Source organism: Calidris pugnax, unplaced genomic scaffold (genome assembly GCF_001431845.1).
Source record: "Calidris pugnax isolate Ruff unplaced genomic scaffold, ASM143184v1 scaffold60, whole genome shotgun sequence".
NCBI classification, from domain to species: Eukaryota; Metazoa; Chordata; class Aves; order Charadriiformes; family Scolopacidae; genus Calidris; species Calidris pugnax.
The window spans coordinates 1,452,014-1,471,707 of record NW_015090831.1 but is presented as its reverse complement, the minus strand read 5'-3'; positions in this window follow the sequence as shown (position 1 = coordinate 1,471,707).

The following is a 19,694-nucleotide window of genomic DNA, read 5'->3' as shown; positions in this document are numbered from 1 at the left end:
AAAGCCACTACGGCCTTATTTCTAGGTCGAACTTGTCGCAGGTGACCCTGGGCAGACACTACTGCTCATTTGGTTTTTGCTATGTGTAAGCAATCTGCCGTCGCTCCACCAGAAAGCGGGTGTTGGAAGTAGGGAGGAGGCACCACATGCTGCACAAATGGCATGTCAGAGACCACCTTTTACAGCAACGCTCACAAACACAGGGGCTGTGTGTCTTCTGTTGCAAACATCTTAAAATACCCTTGGCAAATTGCATATCTCAGCCCTACCAGTGGCTGCTCCACACATCAAATACTGCAGGTACTTCATTAGCTCAGCTCTGCCCTGGCTCTAAATTTTCCAGTTCTTCCTAAGGCTTGTGGCCACATGACACAACTTCTGAAACTATTCTTACCCCCTCTTCATTTTGCAAAAAATAAAGGAAATCATACCACGAAGGCTACATTAAGGCTCCAGGCTAATTGACTTATGTCATTACAGAGTCAAGGTTGATCTTGAAGCATGATTTGAGATGATGGGCTGAACTTAAGCACTTTCATAAGTGATTTATTGGATCAGGGCGTATGTGATATGATATGGCAAATCATTACAAGATCACATATTAATTTCCACAAGGCTTTCAGGTCTATGGAATTAACATAGCTCCTATGTACAGAGTCCCTGCCTCATTTGTTGCAGTTTGGAAGGTGTGCAGTCAACATGCCAAGGAACCACAAGAGGAAGAAAGAGTCACTACCATGCAGGAGACTGAATGACATAATGGAAAACTGGGTATTGCCTGTCCTGTACCATCTTCCTCACCCTTTCCTAGAGTCATAGCTCCTTTACTTCGTGCTTTGGGAAATTAATAATTTTTCTATGGACTATTTGCAAGACGCAGCATACAAACATGGCACTAAAAAATTTTTGGTTGATGCTGGAAGACATAGCATCAATTTTCAGGCCTGCCTTCAGGACTGCAATGAACCTGCCTAGAGCAGCACGAGTTCTGCTTTTTAGAGAGCTTTTCTGTTTCCTTTTGAGTGCACACAAAGGTTAAATACTGTATCTTGCTAACACCTGCCTAGAGCAGCACGAGTTCTGCTTTTCAGAGAGCTCTTCTGTTTCCTTTAGAGTGCACACAAAGGTCAAAGCCCAGGTTAAATACTGTATCTTGCTAATAACTTTACCCCATTTTGACACCCCCTTTGTCCTCAGAGCTGCTACTTCACATTTCCTTTGGATGATGGGATCATTTATTGGAAAACACCACATTCTCAAAAAAGACTAATTGGTTTATTTCCTAAAGTTACGTGAGGACATTTTCCAGACTCAAACAGGTAAAGTTCTCTTGCTTGAAGTGTGAGACTGAAGTAGACAATCTCCAAAAGTCCATCCAACAAACTTGTCTATGGTGTGTGTGAAATCTGAACAACCAGGACTTCTCATAACAATGCAAAAAAAGGCAACTGCCTGCTTGTATCTGAGATTCCATCCCAGTTATTAATTTGTTATTTATCCCCTCATGCTGATGCACAGCAAGAGATGAGTGTCTCCCAATTTTTCATCTGTGCTCCCTTTCCTGAAATGCATATTTCCATGTTTGCACCCAGTTGGGGAGTGCCAGATAATGCTCTGTCTCTACACATCGAGCATGCAGGAAGGGCAAATTTGCTGCCTCTGGATTTTTGGATGGGGGTTTGAGATGGATCAATTATACATCAAGTGGGACTTGAGCAATAATAAGTGACTTCATGACTGTCTTTACCACTTGGTGGAAAGGTTGCATTTAAAAATTGGCTTTACTGTACTGGATTTTAGGTTAAGTTCAAAATGCAGCTTCCGCTGTTAGAACTGAAGGGTCATATAAAATTCATTGCAATAGAATATTTATAAGTATCTGGGATATTTGTAGGAAACACAATAATGGGAGATTCAGAGCTCACACATAGAAGGGGGAATTGTTAAATGGCAAATAAGAACTCCATTTTTCCAGCACTTAACCCTATATATAATAATTATTATTGCAAATCTGAGCAATGATTCTGAATTCTAATTTCATTCTGAATTCTAGTTAAACGTGTGCGTATGGAAAATGATTTTTTTGTTAATATTTGTGTGTTGCTGGCATTCAGAGAAGGATTGATGTGTGTGCCCATCGCAAATCTCAGACCAGCTTCCACACGCCAGCAAGGTGCTGCTATTCATGGAGGAGATTTTGGGACTAACACACCTCACTTCGCACATCTGGGGAGGAGCAAAGTCCTGTTTGCCTGCAGCCCCTTCTTTCTAATGGCATAGTTACCTCTTTGAAGGCAGACATCTGACAGAAAGCATGGAAAGTGAGTAAGGTAAACGAGTGGCAGCTATTGTTCTAGCTATTATCTCATCAGCCCTCTTCTCCTGTGAGATGCAGAGGGTGGCACAGGGCGGGTGTTTGTGCGAGGCCATCATTCTACCTCGCTGGCGTGTGCCACTACAATTATCTCCTTCAAAAAGGAAAATAAACTGACTGTTGCGGAAGCAGTGGGCATTCAAATGGAGGGTAACAGAGCAGACCTAATTAGCTTTAAGTACCTGTAATCCTAGGAGATTTTACCTAATGATAAAAGCCAGGGAAATCCCTCAGGTATGAGTAATAAGAGCCCAGCCAGGTTGGCGATGTATCAGGTGTTGTATGTCAGCTCTGCTGAATGCAGCCTATTGATCCAGAAGTTGCCTGTATTTTCTGCCACAAATTGAATTTAAATTGCTTACATGACGAAGACATCTGGCAGGTTAAGATTTACCTGTTTCATATTTCAAAATAATTTTCTCCACCAGCAAATGGGTAGGAAAGAGCTCTTTTGGACATAAACCAAGTAAAGCTTTTTAAAAGATACAGACACGTTTGCTCACGATGCCTGAGTTTGAAGTGAAGGGTTGGCATCTAAGGAATACATTCCAAATTATTAAAATAATAAAGCAATAAAGTTTGCATAGATTAAGCACCTGCGCTGTGTCTTCACTCCTGCTGGATGAAATATTTGGCTCACTGGATGAAATGATATAACATCACTAGCAAAAGGTATAGTCTTCATTTGCATGAAAGACATCTATTTTTTGGTGTGTTGCATGTTTGTTATTGTTTGGGGGTTTTTTTGGTTGTTTAGATTGGATTATTTTTTTTCAATTCAAGTTTATTATGGCCAGTTAAGTTTCTTCATTTGCATGAAAGACATCTATTTTTTTGGTGTGTTGCATGTTTGTTGCTGTTTTGGGGTTGTTTTGGTTGTTTAGATTGGATTTTTTTTTTTCAATTTAAGGTTATTATGGCCAGTTAAGTAACTATTTTTTCTATATATTTATATATTCTTAGCTTGTAATCTAACAAATGCAGATCACTTACTGGAGGTTGTTGTGTAGAACAAAATATTTTCTAAGTATTTTTGGGGGTCCACCCAGGAGCTTCATATGACCACTCTCTCCAGCTATCAAGGCCCTGGATGTCCTTAAGCTATCCTCCAACCAAAGAGGCTGCCACTTTGAAAATGCTTGTCCTGATCCCACAGGATTGCACCTACAATTCCTCATGTGGTTGAAGTCTTGAGCACTGATGGCAGTTTGAATATAAAGACACTGAGACTGTTTATTTTAGGCCTCTGAATTAAGGGTCCAAATTGAATAAGTATGTTCTACATTGACAAATGAACATAACTCACTTTAATGTCAGTAAAATCCTGTGTGCGTGTGCAAACAATAAAGGCAGTTTAGATACTGCATAGGAGATATTTGTCAAAAATGTAGGCAGTTTAGATACTGCATAGGAGATATTTTTCAAAGATGTTATTACATGCCTTCTAACATTTTTTTTTTTAGTTTTTTTTTTTTACTTTATGTGCCTACATTTTTTTTAATTTTTTTTTTTTTTTCTTTATGTGCCTGGTAAGTACTGGCCTGCTTATACATTGGCCTGTTTGTCTTTCACATAAGGCACCTTAGCTGCTGTTTGGACAACATCCATTTGATAATGAAGCAAGATGCAGGCTAGACAGCTGCTTTTTTCTCACTCATTTCACTCCGTTATTGGTTAACTTAGTGGAAAAATGTAAATTTTCCAGGGACTTTAGGTTGGAGGTAGCCCAGCCAAGGTAGATATGTGCTTGACTTGAGGTCTAATTTAACTCCTGTGTAGTATTGATTGGCTTGGCCCACCAGGGACCCTTAGAGTCTTCCTTTGCCAAAGGTAGACAATGGTATGAAAGTAAAGTGTAATAAATGCCCCTGTCTGGTCCCATGTCGATATACAGCTGCTTTTTTTTTATCCTCCTTTTTTGCTGTTTTGAGTGCATCAGTATTTCACGTTTATTGTAGTGTGATGAAACACCTTTCAAAATGGCCAGAGGGACACTCAGCAGTAAGCATTTAGGCAGTACAAATTGGAGTGAACAGGAGGACAGTTAGCGGGGAATATTTCTGAGGTCAAAGCAAGCTGAATAGGAGCTGAATCAGCTAAAAGCAGAGTTGAGAGCTACAGTACCTACTGCAAAGCAAATATAGATTACATTCCTTGAGACAAATTGATCCACTGGAGGATGATAGGTCTTCCAGAAAAAGAGGTTACTACAAAAGAATTAAGTATTTTCCACTGACATACATACAAAGAACCCTTAAACACAGCAGCCAGAGACATATCACCAGGATAGTCCATACTTGGTCCTCACATGAATAATTTGCAGTGCACTGCAAGATTTAAGGGTCTACAAGTCTGCGCATTCTTGTGGATGCTGACTAGTATTCTGCCCAGTAAGTAAAGCATTAAAATTTATCTGCTCAACTAAGCAATAATTCTCACTTAGAAAGTGGACAAATCAGAAGTTTGCAGAGTAATTCAGGTGGGAAGGAGCCCCAGGAGGTCTCCAGTCAGACCTTCTGCCCCAGCAGGGTTGGGTCTGACCTGGTTGCTCAGGGCTTGATCCACTCAGGTCCTGCAAACCTCCAAGGAGGAAGACAGAACAACTAGCAAAGGTGAAAGGACATCCAGATCAACAAGTCTGTCCTCAACAGTGGTAAGTCTAGAAGCAACTAGCAGAACCCTGGATGTGAAACCATAACAGTTTGTCAAAAACAGCTCTCAGGTTTCCCAAGGAAACCACTAAATTCTTGACAAAGGTGGTAGAAAAAATGACTTTGTGAAAGCTCTCCTCTTCGGCTCCTGAAAAAAATGTAACCAGTGTGTTCATAATTATTTTTAATCAGTAAAATATTGGGGAGAAACACAGAACTGTAATTACCAATAAAGGTGCCATTGCCTAACAGTTGCAACAAATCATTTAAGACCAGATTATATCAGGAGATCAATGTGAAAAAACACACATGGCTCCGCAAAGCTCTCAAAGATGTGTCTTCAACATCACACCACAGAGATACAGGGATCCAAATACACAAAGAACTGCAGAACAGTGACCTCAGTAAGTGATTATCTTGTAGGGTAAATAAGAAGAAATACAGTTCAAAAATAGAAGTTATTATTTGCGAATTAGGAATGTGACGAAAGTGTCTAAAAAAAGTCCTGAAAGCATTTGCAAAAGTTTTCCCTTTCATTCTAAAGGTTATTCTAGACTGAGCAAACAATGACGGCACTAAAGAGAAGACCTGAACTCAGGGCTCTTCTTTAAGCTAAAAAGCTTGATGTACTTCTGCTGGGTCCCTCTGCAAGCACATAGATACTTCCCTTTTTGCTATACATTGGGACACCTTTCCAGAGGCACTACCCAGACCCACATCTGGAATCAAAACACACCTGCATTTATAGGTGAATTTTGCCCAGAACATCTTCTCAGTGCTTAAAAAAAATAATTTTATAAATGAGATGAATTGTTTACTACAAGAGTGTACAAGGCTACGAGAGTGGTGGCACCATTGCCCTGAATTTTTTTTTTTTTTTTTCCAAAAGAGACTATACAAGATAGCACATTGCACGGGGCTAGGATTTCATCAGCACATAGGCAAGTCTAATGGATTTCCACGCTCAGCACTCCTCTGCCAAGAAGCTGACTTTTAATATGGGAAATAGACCCCTACTCAGGATGGAGCAGTCCTGGTCAACATCAGGGGTCCAGGCATCATTGCAACATGGTTTTTTTTTTGGCAAAGCAGGAGGTGTTTTGGAGGCACGTCCATGATGGAGTGTAACATTAGAGGGGGCTGGATTTAAGTGGAACCTAAAACTATTTATTGGAGCTAAACCTACCCTCACGCACGGTAGCACTGTCTTTTGGCAGTCACTTACAAAACCGGGCTTGATTGTCTGGAAGTGGGAGCACAATTACCAGAAGAGGAGAGATTAGCTTTATATATAGTTCATTTGTTGTCTGCTATCTGTGCTAACCTCCTCGCATTTTTCCATTCTGCCCTGAGTAACTGAGTATCCTGAATTTTCAAGGGTAAGTAACTTTGTGATTACAAATACGGGTTTTTTTTTCAGCCTAAAAGCCATCAATAAAGTGAATGGGGCTACTCTTGTAAGTGCTTAATGCCTGATGTAAGAGTTGCATGATCTAGTCCAGAAGTAACACAGTTACCTCAATTACTGTAGTCCCACAAGGCTATTCACAGCAGTACTTAGGAAATGTTGTAGGCTCAGGCTCTGGTATTATAAACTCCTCAGGGCAGCATGACTGTACACAGGATCTCATCAGTAGTTAACAAACAAGCCCTCTATGAGACACTAGCCATTTTTCTGTACGAGGCTCTTACTTATTTTTATTTATTTTTTTTTTTTTTACATCTTGAAACGAGCTCAGTTTTACTAAAGCTGTGGCAAAGCATACAGCCTCACCGTATCGCTCTCCTAAAGCAACGCGACACAGTGAGATGCCATGTGTACTTTTGTGCTTTTTTACATTGTTATCAGGGAAAAATATGTCTTGCAATTTCCCAGGGGGCTCCCTGGGACAGTGTCTCAGTGTGAAAGGGCACCATGGGGCTGCCTCGGACAGTTTTCTTTCAATAAGGTTTTTTTTTTTTTTTTTTTTTCTTCTCCTATTGTAACCACTCTGCTCTGCTGCTTCACTGATTTCCCAGCTGTTCTTCTTCTGTGGTGTCTGAAGCCGAATGCAGAAAATCTGTAGCCGAACAGCTCAGAAATAAGCAGCCAATCATGGCAAGCATGAGAAAATCATGAATACATCTTTCTCTTTAGACATAATGGTTTGATTCTCCGTTGTGTGCTGGGGGCACAACGTGTGGTAGTTGTACCCACACCTCACAGGCAGAAATAACTCTGCGAGGTACCAGCTGGGGGATAATAAGACCTTGAGCATCCCATGTCAGAGCTGGCTTAAGGAGTGCACAAAGGTGCAGGGTCCCCAACACAGAAACTTGTTCTATTTCATTGTTACTTATTTCCATGCGCAAAGCCACGAGGGTCTCCCAGCTATAATTTAAGCTAGACCTAGGTAGAAGGAGTTAATTGTCCCAGGAGCATTGAGGTTTCCCCAACAGTGGACGCCTATCACTCTGTTACACAAGGGAATGACAAGATTGAAGGCCCCTCCAATTGTTTATCTTTTTCTCTGTAATGCCCCAGAAGGCATCATTTCTTGTATGACTTCACATGGGGAAAACACAAGCAAACGAACAAACGATGTCTTTCCAATGACAGTTGATAGTATATCTACAATGTACTCTTGCTCAGTTAAAAAGTCTTTTTTAAAAGTATGTTATAAAAACACGTGTGATAAAAGAAATTCTACAGGAATTTGCAATATATTTTGAAAGTTTAAGTAGAATCATAGACAAAAAGGCTTTGAAATGATCTATAAAGGTCATTTTTCCCAAGGCGCAGGACTACCTGCTCTTCCTGACAAGCTTTTCTAGCCCATTATAGGTAGTTTTCTTTCAAATTATATCAGTAAACTCACAGATTTGAGATCAGTAAAATTCTTTGCCAAACTACAGTTCATCATTTTTCTTCTATAAGAGGAGGAGGAACAGTAACAAGAGGAAAAACGTTTGAAAAAATAAAAGCATAATGTATGACTGCTTCCATAATCAATCCTTTTGATGTCTTCATTTAAAATATTTGGAATGTAAAATGCCATTCAAATGCATTTTTAAAAAATAATGTGAAAAATATATTCATGACTGAAGTATGTGGTGAACAACTTATTCAATGTGAAATGTGGTTTTATTTCATGAAACAGTTTTCAGAAAAATTCCTATTTACTTGGTTAAAAGTTCTAATTCTGCTTTTCTACAAGACAGACTAAAAAGTCCAGCAGCTTTTCATCTGACTGCATTTCAATCAGTTTTATTTTAATTTTATGTAATTAAGTGAATGTAGTAAACTATGTCTATTTCACCCTCTCTGGTAGGAGTACCATAGAAAATATATTTCTTAAAGAGGTTTGTAAAGCTATTATTTCACTTTTATGTAATCATGTTTTGGTGTGTGATCCATCAAATCTCTCACCAAATTGATGTTATGGAACTTAATATTATTTTTTACAGCTTTTTAATATGATATTGAATTTTTTTTTTATTAATTTGAACATTATAACTTTCAGGTGCATTTCATGTTTTGCAAACATGCTTTCTCAATACAAGAAAACTGATACCTTTTTTGTGCATGTCTAATGATGACAGGTGCTGCCTACACATCTACTGAGACAAACTTTATATACCATCTGGTTGCAAACTCATGTTTTGATTCAGATGCATTAGAAAGCTTCACAGACAGGTCTGCTACAGCTTGCCTTATCAGGTGTGACTGTTAATGCCCACCCTACAGACCAATCTACCGAGCCTCAAAGAAGTTAGAAAACATCCTCAAAGACTCCAGTACTCACAACCTGAGCAGCACAACCCTTTCCTGTTAGCATCCTGCTCCACCAAGCAGGTTGCTCTTAACTACCCTACTACAACCCAAACACATTGTTTCCATAAAAACCAATGAAAACCAGGAATCGCTACTTTTTTGAGAGTTTTAGAAACACCGTTTCAGTATTTCCCAGCATGTACCTAAGCACAACCGTTGTCTCTGTCTCCATTTTTATCACTCTAGGCAATGGAAACTGTAGTTTCTATATTTAATGTATTGAAACTGCCTGGTCTCCAAGGTAGCGGGGGTATCTATATACACTAGTAGAATACATTTCAGGCTCAATCGCTTTGAAAGCCTGGATAATAGAGGAGCACTTGTACTTTGGATAACAAAGTTATTTCCTTTAACATCAACAAGCTGCTCAGCTAGTAACTGCATCAGGCATTGATTTTGTTAGCCTGTTTGTAGGCGCTGTAGGGGCCTTTTTTAACTGATAAAACTAAAAAATTTGCAGATCATTCTTCACGGGCATTATTTCACAGAGCAGAGCTGACAGGAGGAGCTCTATTAATTTCAGCATTGCTGGTTTGAATGTCAGTGGAACATCTGTAGGACCAGCCCTGGATCTGTCAACTGCAGCCTCCCGGTTTGGAGATAGATTGAAGCCTGAACTTATATCTCCAGCCAAATTTTGTACCTGGTTCCTATTGGGACTGGAAGCGTGCAGCTACTTCCCAGACTTGTGGCATAGATCCTGTACCAACAGTCTGAACACCCAACTGGATTCAGATGTGGGTTTCTTCCTGCTACACTCAAGTCTACGTACTTCACTGGGCCAAAAATCTGCCTATTTACTCATTTGTCATTACCAAGTGCTAAATTAAAAGTATCATACTTCTAGTTATATAGTCCCTGGCCATCTCTTTCTTTTTTTTTTTTTTTTTTCTTGTAAGAAATGCTTGATCTCCATTTTTCCCTTCTATTGTGTGCTCTCCCTGAGTAGCAGCAGCACCGCAGCGCCCAGCACATCCCTCCTCCCACCCCTCACCATCCAACTCGTATTATGGGTAATGGGAGCTAGGCATGTACATGAAAATGAAAGCAGATCCCTTAGTGGAAACTTTTTGACAGAAGTGTTCGTAACAACTTTTAAAAAAAAAAAAAAAAAAAACCTACCCATGTCTCGTTTATTTTCCCCTTTCTTCCTCCCAGCTTTATGTCAGTCATCAATCGAACAGGAGACAACTCATTTCATTTCTGTGACACACAATGATGGACTTGTGTTACAACCCTGACTTATTTTGAGAACTTCAATTTCTCAAGCTGAAAGCCTGAATGTCCCATGCTTGGAAGGGCTATTGATCTGATGTAGATGGACAGCTCAAGAGGAACTGATACATTCCTTACAGCAATTTTTTTCTGACCACTACATAATGTAGACTTTCTGCTTGTTTGTTGACATCTAAAAACTTTGATTCTGTGATTTAACTGATACTCTTTTGCCATTTCTACTCAATATTTCCCTGTACCATTTGATGTAGGAGTTATTTATTATCTACTACCTGGAATGGAAAAGCTGGTTCACTGTGATAAAATGTACGAATTCATAAGGCGGCAGGAACCTATAAATGCACATCACAATAGTGCAGCTGCAAATGTGGGCAGCTTCCAGATCCTAATCCTTCCCGGTGCCTTTCGGGAAATATAATGTCACCACGAAATGGGTTTGGACACCCACTCCCTGCCTCAGACAGGAGGGACCAGCCATTGCCTCCCAGCACAGACGGAATCAAAGCTCACACCACAATTTAATCAAGGCGGCTAATTTTTGCTTCAAAGCAGGATAAATACCAGATATCTACCTCTCCTCCTTTCTAGGTTTTCCCCCGCATTGCCTCGGCTCCCCCGTGCTTCTTCTGCATGGACAGCAGGTACCTGTCAAGCGTGGGGACGTCACCGAGATGGCAGAGCCCCAGCCCCGCGCCGGCAGGAACAGCCTCTTGGCTGTCTGCAGATCACAGGAAACAATTCATTCCACTCCTAATGATTTATATAATTTCTTTGGACTCACTCCTGGCTTATGAGGTTTTTCTGTTTTTTCTATTATAGCTTCGAGAACGAAACAAGAGTCTTTCTAAAAACCTGGGGGGGGGCAGCTCCTCAGCTGAGGGAGCTCGATGTGACAGAATTAGCGTACGTTAATACCAACCCAGAATCAGTCCCCGAGTTTCATTATCAGCCTTGCCTTTAAAGGAGGGCCTCCTCCTACAGGACTAATTTAGAGCAATGAAAATTAAACGGCATCTCATCTAATAGTCAAAAAAGATCTGCAGAAATTGTCCTCGTTTAAATACCAATTCAACTCTTTTCTGTCACAGCAGGCTAGTGTATCCATTTTTTTTCTTCTAAAAGCCAAATACTATTCAAACAAAACAGTCACTTCCACGTTAATTATACGAAAGCAAAAAAAAAAAAAGGAAAAATAAAAAAAAAAAAAAAAAAAAAAAAAAAAAAAAAAAAAAAAAAAAAAAAAAAAGGATATTAAAGCATTTTGTGAGAACCTAGATTGTGCAACTAAAGCACGAAGCGGTCTTAGACCTTTACTTTGTGTACAGAGCCAGACTTTATTCTTTGATTTGGTGCATAGGATCACAGTTTATTATGATTATAATGGTTGTAATTTTGTTGACATTTGAAAGAAATAAGGAAGGAATAAGGAATAGAGGTAAATGAGGTTGCTGCAGAAAAAGCATCTGTGATTCAGCTGATGGGAAGAAAATGTTAGCACCGAAGAGTGCTAAAAAAAACCTAAATAGCTTGCCCCAGCCCAAAACCTCTCTCTGTTAGCATTGGGCTCTGTATTTGAGTTAAATTCCCAGCGAATTAAGAACAAAGAATTTGGGGCTTTCGGGGTATTAAGGGCAAGTATATTTTCAATCATAATCACCTATTTAGAAAGGATGGGGTCAGATTCTCTGCCAGCTTAACCCTTGGCACCAGCAGATCCCCAGCTGCTGCCATCTTATCAACGCTGCAAAGGAGTCCCTTCTGCAAGGCAGAAGATATCAACAGTTACAAAGGAGTCACCCAGTTAGGTTCTCCTTCCAGCCTGGGGTGGATTTCCCAACCTGGGATCATTTCTCACAAAGAAACTGAGCTGGTGGGATAACCAGGCTTTGGAAAACTGATTCAGCTCAGGCTTCTCAAACTTTTTTTCACAGCATGACCTATATTTAAATAACTCTCCTTTTTTTTTTTTTTTTCCCATCACAAAACCACCATCTCACGCACAAAATCCCACATAGTATCTGTCACTGGCACCTCAGAGGAGCAAAGTATTTGCAGAGAGCTCAGTATTTTCCTATTAATAACTTCTTCCCTCTCACACTGGAAGACACCAGGGGGCTCGGGTCAAAGCAGCTTTCTGATTCCCATCTTGGAAGGCCAGAAACATCCTTCCCAGCTGCTTGTGCCATAAGCATGGTCACCTCTCCTCTGGGGAGCTTGGAAAAATCCTTTTTTCCCAGTGAGAAGCAGCAATCCTCCCAGTTTTTCCCCCTGGAGGCGCAGCTCCCAGCTCCTTCTTACCCATCACTAGTTATCCTGGATCTCCAGGATAGCTGTCGGGTGAAGGGCACCTTGGAAAGGTTTCATTTCTGACAGCCCCTGTGACCCATCCATTCACTATATGGAAAAATCATAATTTAAAAAGAAATATTAAAAACAACAAAACAACAACAACAAAAAAGGAAATTCCTCGTTAAAGGCTACACTTGTACAAGAAGCATAACAGCTTGCATGAACTGCAGCACTATGACTATTGCTGTTAATGCTTCCAATGACATCATTGTTTTCCAAATTACAAAGTGCAGGGAAGCTGGAGAAAAAGAACTGAAGGCAGCGAGGGTTTTAAAGGACTTCAGAAGCAAAAGATGTTTCTTTAGATTGTCTTCCTTATTTCACTAATTCCTTTATGTACTCAGATTTAGTTTTTTGGAAAATGTCACCGCAGCAATGGCCAGATAATTAAAACCTTAAATACCATCAGACCTATCTCAGATGCCTACGATATCTTTGCTGTTACCATTCCTGTCCACACACTCCCCTGTACCGTTACCGTCACTCAGCCAATCTCCCAGCTTTCAACCAGAGTGATCTCTGAAGCAAATATTGAGTGACGAGGCACAAAAATGCACTAAAATACAAACGTATTACAGCTATTGGATTTTCTCTCTGTGCTTTACATAAATGCAAGGAGCTTTTGTCAGGATTTCTGTTTTAGAAACCCATGCTGTTTACTGCCCATGCGCTTGAAGGGTTTTTTTTTCTTCCCTTTAGGCAGGAGGAGGCTGGCGAGCTGCTTTTCCAGGTGCTGGAATAGTGCAAAGCAGTTGAACCATGCTCATGGATGGGGGCCATCTAACTCCTATGGCCAACAGCGTGTTTTCCTTTTTGGCAGTGCTTTTGTTCCAGGTGGAACAGTCTTTCACCCACATAAAGGAAACTCTTGTTTGTCTCCCTCTCAGGTAATGGTCTACAACCATCCAGCTGTGGTCATATATTGAATTAATAGGCACATAGATATATACCGTATGCACGCATACATACATGCTTATATCTTTCTTACACATTACACACACCCGTGCTGTGTACTAAGTTAATTGAAGAAAAAATAAGGGCATTTTTTCCTGTTCTGTTAATGCCAGAAAGTCCCAGCATAGCTGCAGGAGAGAGCACTTTTTACAACACAGACGCTCCAGACCAGGTTCCAGCTGTCGGAATTTTATGTCCTTGAGATACTTCTGGAATAACAAAGTGTCATGCACGTCCCTGCCAGTACACGAGATCAGCACATGAGATCAGACGTACAGATGTTGCCTCCACATCCACCCACTGGCATCTTATTATCAGTTTAGTTAGTATCCTCCACCCATTTCCAGCCAACTAGGAAGTCAGGAGTTGTAATTTGTGAGAATGAGCTGTATAGCAACCATTTATCTGAAAAACAAACCTCTGCTGGCAAAAACTTAGGAAGCAAATAAGAATCTTATGGAGGTTTTCTGTCTTGGCACACATAGGTAACTAATGGGGAATGTTGTTATTACACAGTCCCAAGAGCAGTGGTACCTCTTAAGAGGTGAAGGAAGGGACATGGATTAGCATTGGACACACAAAAACTTGCTTTAGTTCACCCACAAAGACATTGTCCTTGGGAAGGAACATCACAGACCAATACACCTGACTGCCTTCACCCCTGCTTCATCCTGCCATTCTGAAGAAATAAAAAATTGAGTGCAAATTCAGGCTTGAGCGTGCTACTAGGGGAAATAATGACATCGTGGTGGCAGGAAGGCAGAGGAAATGGCCAACCTCTGCCTCCACCCTTGGGGACCAGCACTACCAGAAAGTCAGGGCTTTTGGTCAGGAACTGATGAGCACCAACCACAAGTTGGAAAGAGATCCCTTCATATCTCAGGTCATCAATGGATCTCCAGCAGCAGTATTATTTCTGCTTGTTTAACGTGGCAATCTTATCACCACCGCACAGGGCACTTAAATTTACGTAGAGGAAAACAAGTTTGGGAGGAACTTCTGGGTCAAGATAAGTGTTGTGTTCTTAATTACTCAGTTAATAAATCCAGGAAGAAGGTGAGTTTGGATTCACTGCCATCCTGGACTGGTATTCTGGCAACTGGGGAAAGACATCTGCTCTGGCCAGGCCTCTGCTGTCGGTGTGTATGATCACACCTTTCTAATGAGCATCTTAAAGCACTTCCTGAGCAGAATGAATTCAGCCTCATGCTAGTCCTTTTTTACAGCTTTGGTTAAACAGCTGAGAGGAACCACTGAGCTGGGTCAGGTGATGCTGAAGCCCAGAGCTCTGGTCCTTCTAGGGGGTCCTGGTCCTGCAGCAGAAGGTAGGCCCAACCCGATTGTCCCCACGCCCCTGTGCTCCCCAAAGGAGGAAGGACAGGAATTTGCCTGTTATGTTTTTCCTCCTTTGCTGCAATTATGATTCCTTGCTTAAGTTTCCAATCTTTAATTGTGCTGGAAAATTACAGTCACAGCACGGGGAGGGGGGGGGGGGAAATCCCAGCTACTCTGCCTGACTCAAACGTCTGTTTTCATTTACTACACCACGCTCCTGAGATACTTCATTAGCTGGACTAGAATAAGGATATCTTGAATTAAAAGGATATTCTGCCCTTCCTGGCTGCTCTGCCTCTCCATGTTCATAGCGAGGTGCCCAGGACTGCTGCTGCAGGGGAGTTTGGCCTGTGTAGCTTTATGTGGGAGGTGATATAAATAGATAAAAGCCTCACTTATGGAATAAAAGTTTATTTCTACATATACCTTCCTCACTGGCACACAATGTAATGTAATCTACGTGACTGTTTCTTGCCAGAGAGGCCCACTCATGAATTTTCTGTTGAACACAGCTATTAATGTTACACTTGTGTTCCCAGGAAAAAAAAAAAAAGGTGTCACTACAGAAAAGAAACACTTAAGTTTATATTGCAAAACACACAAATTAAACACTGAACTTTCTTAATCAAGTCCTCTAATGCAATTAAGCAAACCGTGGAGGGTTAAAAGTGGGTTTTCTCACACCTGCCTCCCCACTGGCAGGAGCAGAGTTAGAACATTTCTAATGATGGAGCTCACTCTTGCCTGGAATTCAAAGACCATTCACCTGATGGTAATGAAGGAAGCCAATTTAGCTTAAATCCTCCCACCCCCCCCTAAAAGCAGGGGATAGAGGTCAGGAATTGGATCACACCAAGCAGTACAGAGCAACCCGGCGCAGTTCTACTTCAAAAGGTTTGAAGTGCATCACTGATGCAGAGCTGAATTCAGAAAAATGCAGCCTGGGACAGCTGTATCATGTGCAGCTCTTTCCAAAAGCAGCTTCGACTTTCAACTCCAGTTCAGACATAGACAATTTAAGGTTAAAATTAATAATAGCAAGCTACCGCTTTATTCTCAGAATCTTTCTCTTTTTATTTCTCAGTTAGTTCTGAGAATGTAACGCCTTAGAGGGTAAATCCCAGAGTATGCTAAGTGCAGAGGTTTTTTATATTTACAAGCTCTCAAACATAACAGTCAGGTTTTAGCACCTAAGCTGGGGCTCAGTTCTTTGCAGAGCAGCGGCAGCACTCAAATGTATAGCTATTGTATGATCGAGTCTAAGAAGCAGTGATAGCTGGTCATACTTAATGCCAAATTGGTCTCTCTCTTAAGGCCATGGACTCTTTCTGACTTCAGATGGCAACGTATGATCCATAAATATTGATGGGTTTCTATAGTTATGTTTAACCTGTAGACGTACAGACAGTTGTTAAGATTCATGGGCTGTATTCTGCCAGCTGAAGCCAAAAGGCTTCCGTGCTTATAACCTAAGTCTATAAATCCATTACTTTATAAATATCCCATAGCACTCTTAAAATACACATGTAAGCTGGTTTTCTATTTAAAAAGGCAGTCATTTACTGCCCCTTTTCTCATTTTAGAAAATCACTAGACGCGCTTGGTGACTGATAGACTTGGCTCAACTACACACATCTCTCATGGAGCATCAAGGCTGAAGTATGACTTCTAATTCAGAAAAAAAAAAAAAAGCCACATGCTTAAAGACATTCAACTTATTTACATATTTAACTTATTACTGTCTCAGTGGCAGAGCTAGAGGGATATTACCTTTATTCCACAGCACTCCAGCACCTCAGTTGCAGCTCTGTGAGACATCAGAGCTCTTTTGAACATCTTTCTAATGGTCAAATTGCACCAAAGCCAGAACTAGAACATCCCTTAACTTGGTCTGTTGGCAGAACAGGAGCAACTCCCCCATGCACAGCTTACACCTTAAAAATCAACACAGTACTACTCTCCTTTCATCATTGCTAAATTCATCCTCTGTTAGAGAAAATACAGTTCAGCACTATGACATCTCAAGAAATTATGAAGCACTGCCTCTCAGCTGAAAAAAAAAAATGGGCAGATATTCATTTGTTTTCGATCTGAGGCCATTGATAATCACCTGTGGTTTAGTATTTTTTACAGTGTACTGAAAATAGACAAAGTTCATCCTAAAGTGCCAGCACAGTCTTCCATTAATCTCCAGCTCAGTCCCTTAAAGGAGGAAGTAACAACTCTGTAATGATAAGGCTTGTGGCAGCAGCCAAAGCGCTTGAAGGTCTGTTCTTGTAAAGAAAATTTTTCAATTAGTTAAAGAAGCCAGGAGCATCAGCTTTCAAAAAAAGAGCTTCCTTATGAATCTTTGATCTCTCTCACTGTACCATGTTTCTCATGAAAGACAGTCGTAGTGGCACTGTTTAAATAACATCTACAAAACAGTTCAATTTGCAAATCAGTAGGATTACAGTTTCCTTTATAATCTTTATTTAAATGAAGTAGCGTGAATGAGCTGTTAAATTAAGGGCTTGTCTATGAGAGTTGTGTCCAACTAGAAGTGGCCAATACTTGAAAATAACAGGGAAAAAAACATGGTTCATGATATCTGAAAGCAGAAAAAAGGCCAGTTTAAAATGCCTGATCTCAGTTTTGGTCCTAGAGTCTCAAAACCAAGAGACTTATGCCGATGGGTTACCCACCCTCTGAACTAACTGGGATTCATGCTTTTCTTTCAGGATGCTGCTGTTTATTAAACCTGAATACAAATAAGCAATTTCTGAGCACACCAGAAGCTGGGCACGACCAGTTGTCCCCGCTGTGCTGGAGAAGACCTGCGTGCTACCTGACAGTGCGGTTACAAAGCCAGTCCTTGCTGGGTGTAGGTGGTGTTGCAGGTCCCCAACTTGGGCTCTGTCCACTCCACGTTCCCCACCCCTTACTCCATCCAACTAGAGAGACAGCAAAATCAACCAGGGAGGTGTGTGAGAGATGGCTCTTTGAAAGGCCAGAAGCAATCATGGGACATGCTAAAGGGAAGGTGCGTTTTGAGTCCCGAGATGAGGGCAGGAGGAGCAAGTCCCAGAAAGGGAGAATGGGAGATGGAAGAGATAGAAAGACCTTTGTCTTCCCCTTGGTCCTCTCCTTGGTTGGAAGATGTTTCCTATTGCCCCAAAGCCCTTTACAAGGGATGTCCCTAAGGCCCTGCTGCTTCTACACCAGGGCCCAAAGATTTGTGAGGCGAAATGCTGGTGCTCTATTATAGAACATTCAGCCCAAACCTGTTCCCTGCCTGTTGCCTTCAGCTTTAAAAAACCTGGACAACCACAGATCCACCATCTCTTCAGCTGCAACGGAAGCACATTCATCTGATCACAGATTTAAGAGTTACTACTGCTACTGCAAAGTGTGACGGCAGAGGTTATGTTCCAAAAATGTAAATGCCACTGAATTACATAATCATCAGTTTAGCTTTCCATATATATATATATGTACACATGAAATTCAAATTCCTAACATACTCATTTGGATTATCAGTGTTTTCCAGTGCTCTTGTGGTTGGTAGCACAAAGGCAAGGAGCACAAAGAGGTCCTGAGGACCCCTTAATTGGCAGAAATGCCCAACGGTGTTACCCAGCAGAGGCAACACAAAACACCTCATTCAGCATCTCAGCATCTAAGAGATCAAGCTTTCCTTTTTTTTTTCAACAAATGCCAACATAGAGTAGATGTAGGATACTTCAGCGTTTATGATAAAAATATACCAGAACATAACCGCATATTTCATAATAAAAAAAATTGCATCTTGAAAGCATTTTTGACAGGGTTCCACTTTAGAAGTTAATGGCAACATCAGAGGTACAGGAGTCCTAGAATAAATGGAAAATTGGCTCCAAATATTAAAGACAGAGAGCAAGAAACCAAGAAAAGCATAGTCATAGATGGATGATACTGCTTTGGCAGGAAAGGTAAACAGTGAGGAAACATACTGCCAGATGCAAAAAGACTTAGATCATTAAAAGGGAAAGAGATGAAAAAAACATTCAACACAAATAAATTAGAACAGTATCACCAATATTGTCTGTCAGCATTTCTGCTATAAATCCTGGTTCACAGGAGTGTACTCCACATCTGAAAAAAATATCTCCTGAATGGAACTTGGCATCCCAGATTTCTGGCCTGTATTAGCATGTCTTTGGTTTTCACTAAGTTTCGTGAGACATAAATGGAAATTTAATTTGGATTCATGATGTTTTAGCTCGTACACACAACACAACACAGCCACACCAGTTTGCTTTACCTGATGTTTGAAGAAGCTGTCAATAATTACTTTTTTCCCTTCTAGTGAAAGCAATAGAGAAGCTACTAGAGTGTATTGTTAAACACTTTAAATTTTGCAACAATGTTTCTTTCTAAACGGTTCAATGTATCAAAATGTTAAGATGGGGCAGGAAAGAACTGATGCTCATTTTACACAAGTAATTTACCTTTAAAAGGGATGTCTGACTGTAGACTTCTTAAACTGTTAAGATGGGGCAGGAAAGAACTGATGCTGCCTTTTACACAAGTAATTCACCTTTAAAAGGGATGTCTAACTGTATACTTCTTAAATTATCAACAATACAACATCTCCTTCACAGGAGACTAAATACAGACTGACCTAAAATCCAAGAGCAATCTCCAATAGACAACACTAAGAAATAACAATTTTCAATAAACAACTCTATTGTTTTTTAAGAAATACTGGTACTTTTATTCATTTATATATTTATTTTTGGAAAAGGTGTTTTAATAATCTTCTGCTGAACTCATCCTAGCAAAAATCTGGTCCGTATCTATCCATCCCATTATTAATCCACACCATTTTGTTTTTTAATCTGATCATCAATAGAGTAGTATTTGAATTTTTTTTTTTTTACAACCATCTTTCAATTCACTGTAGGAATTCTTCTGGAGGATACAGCATTATCTTCTACTGGAAGCTATAACATTTTAGGCT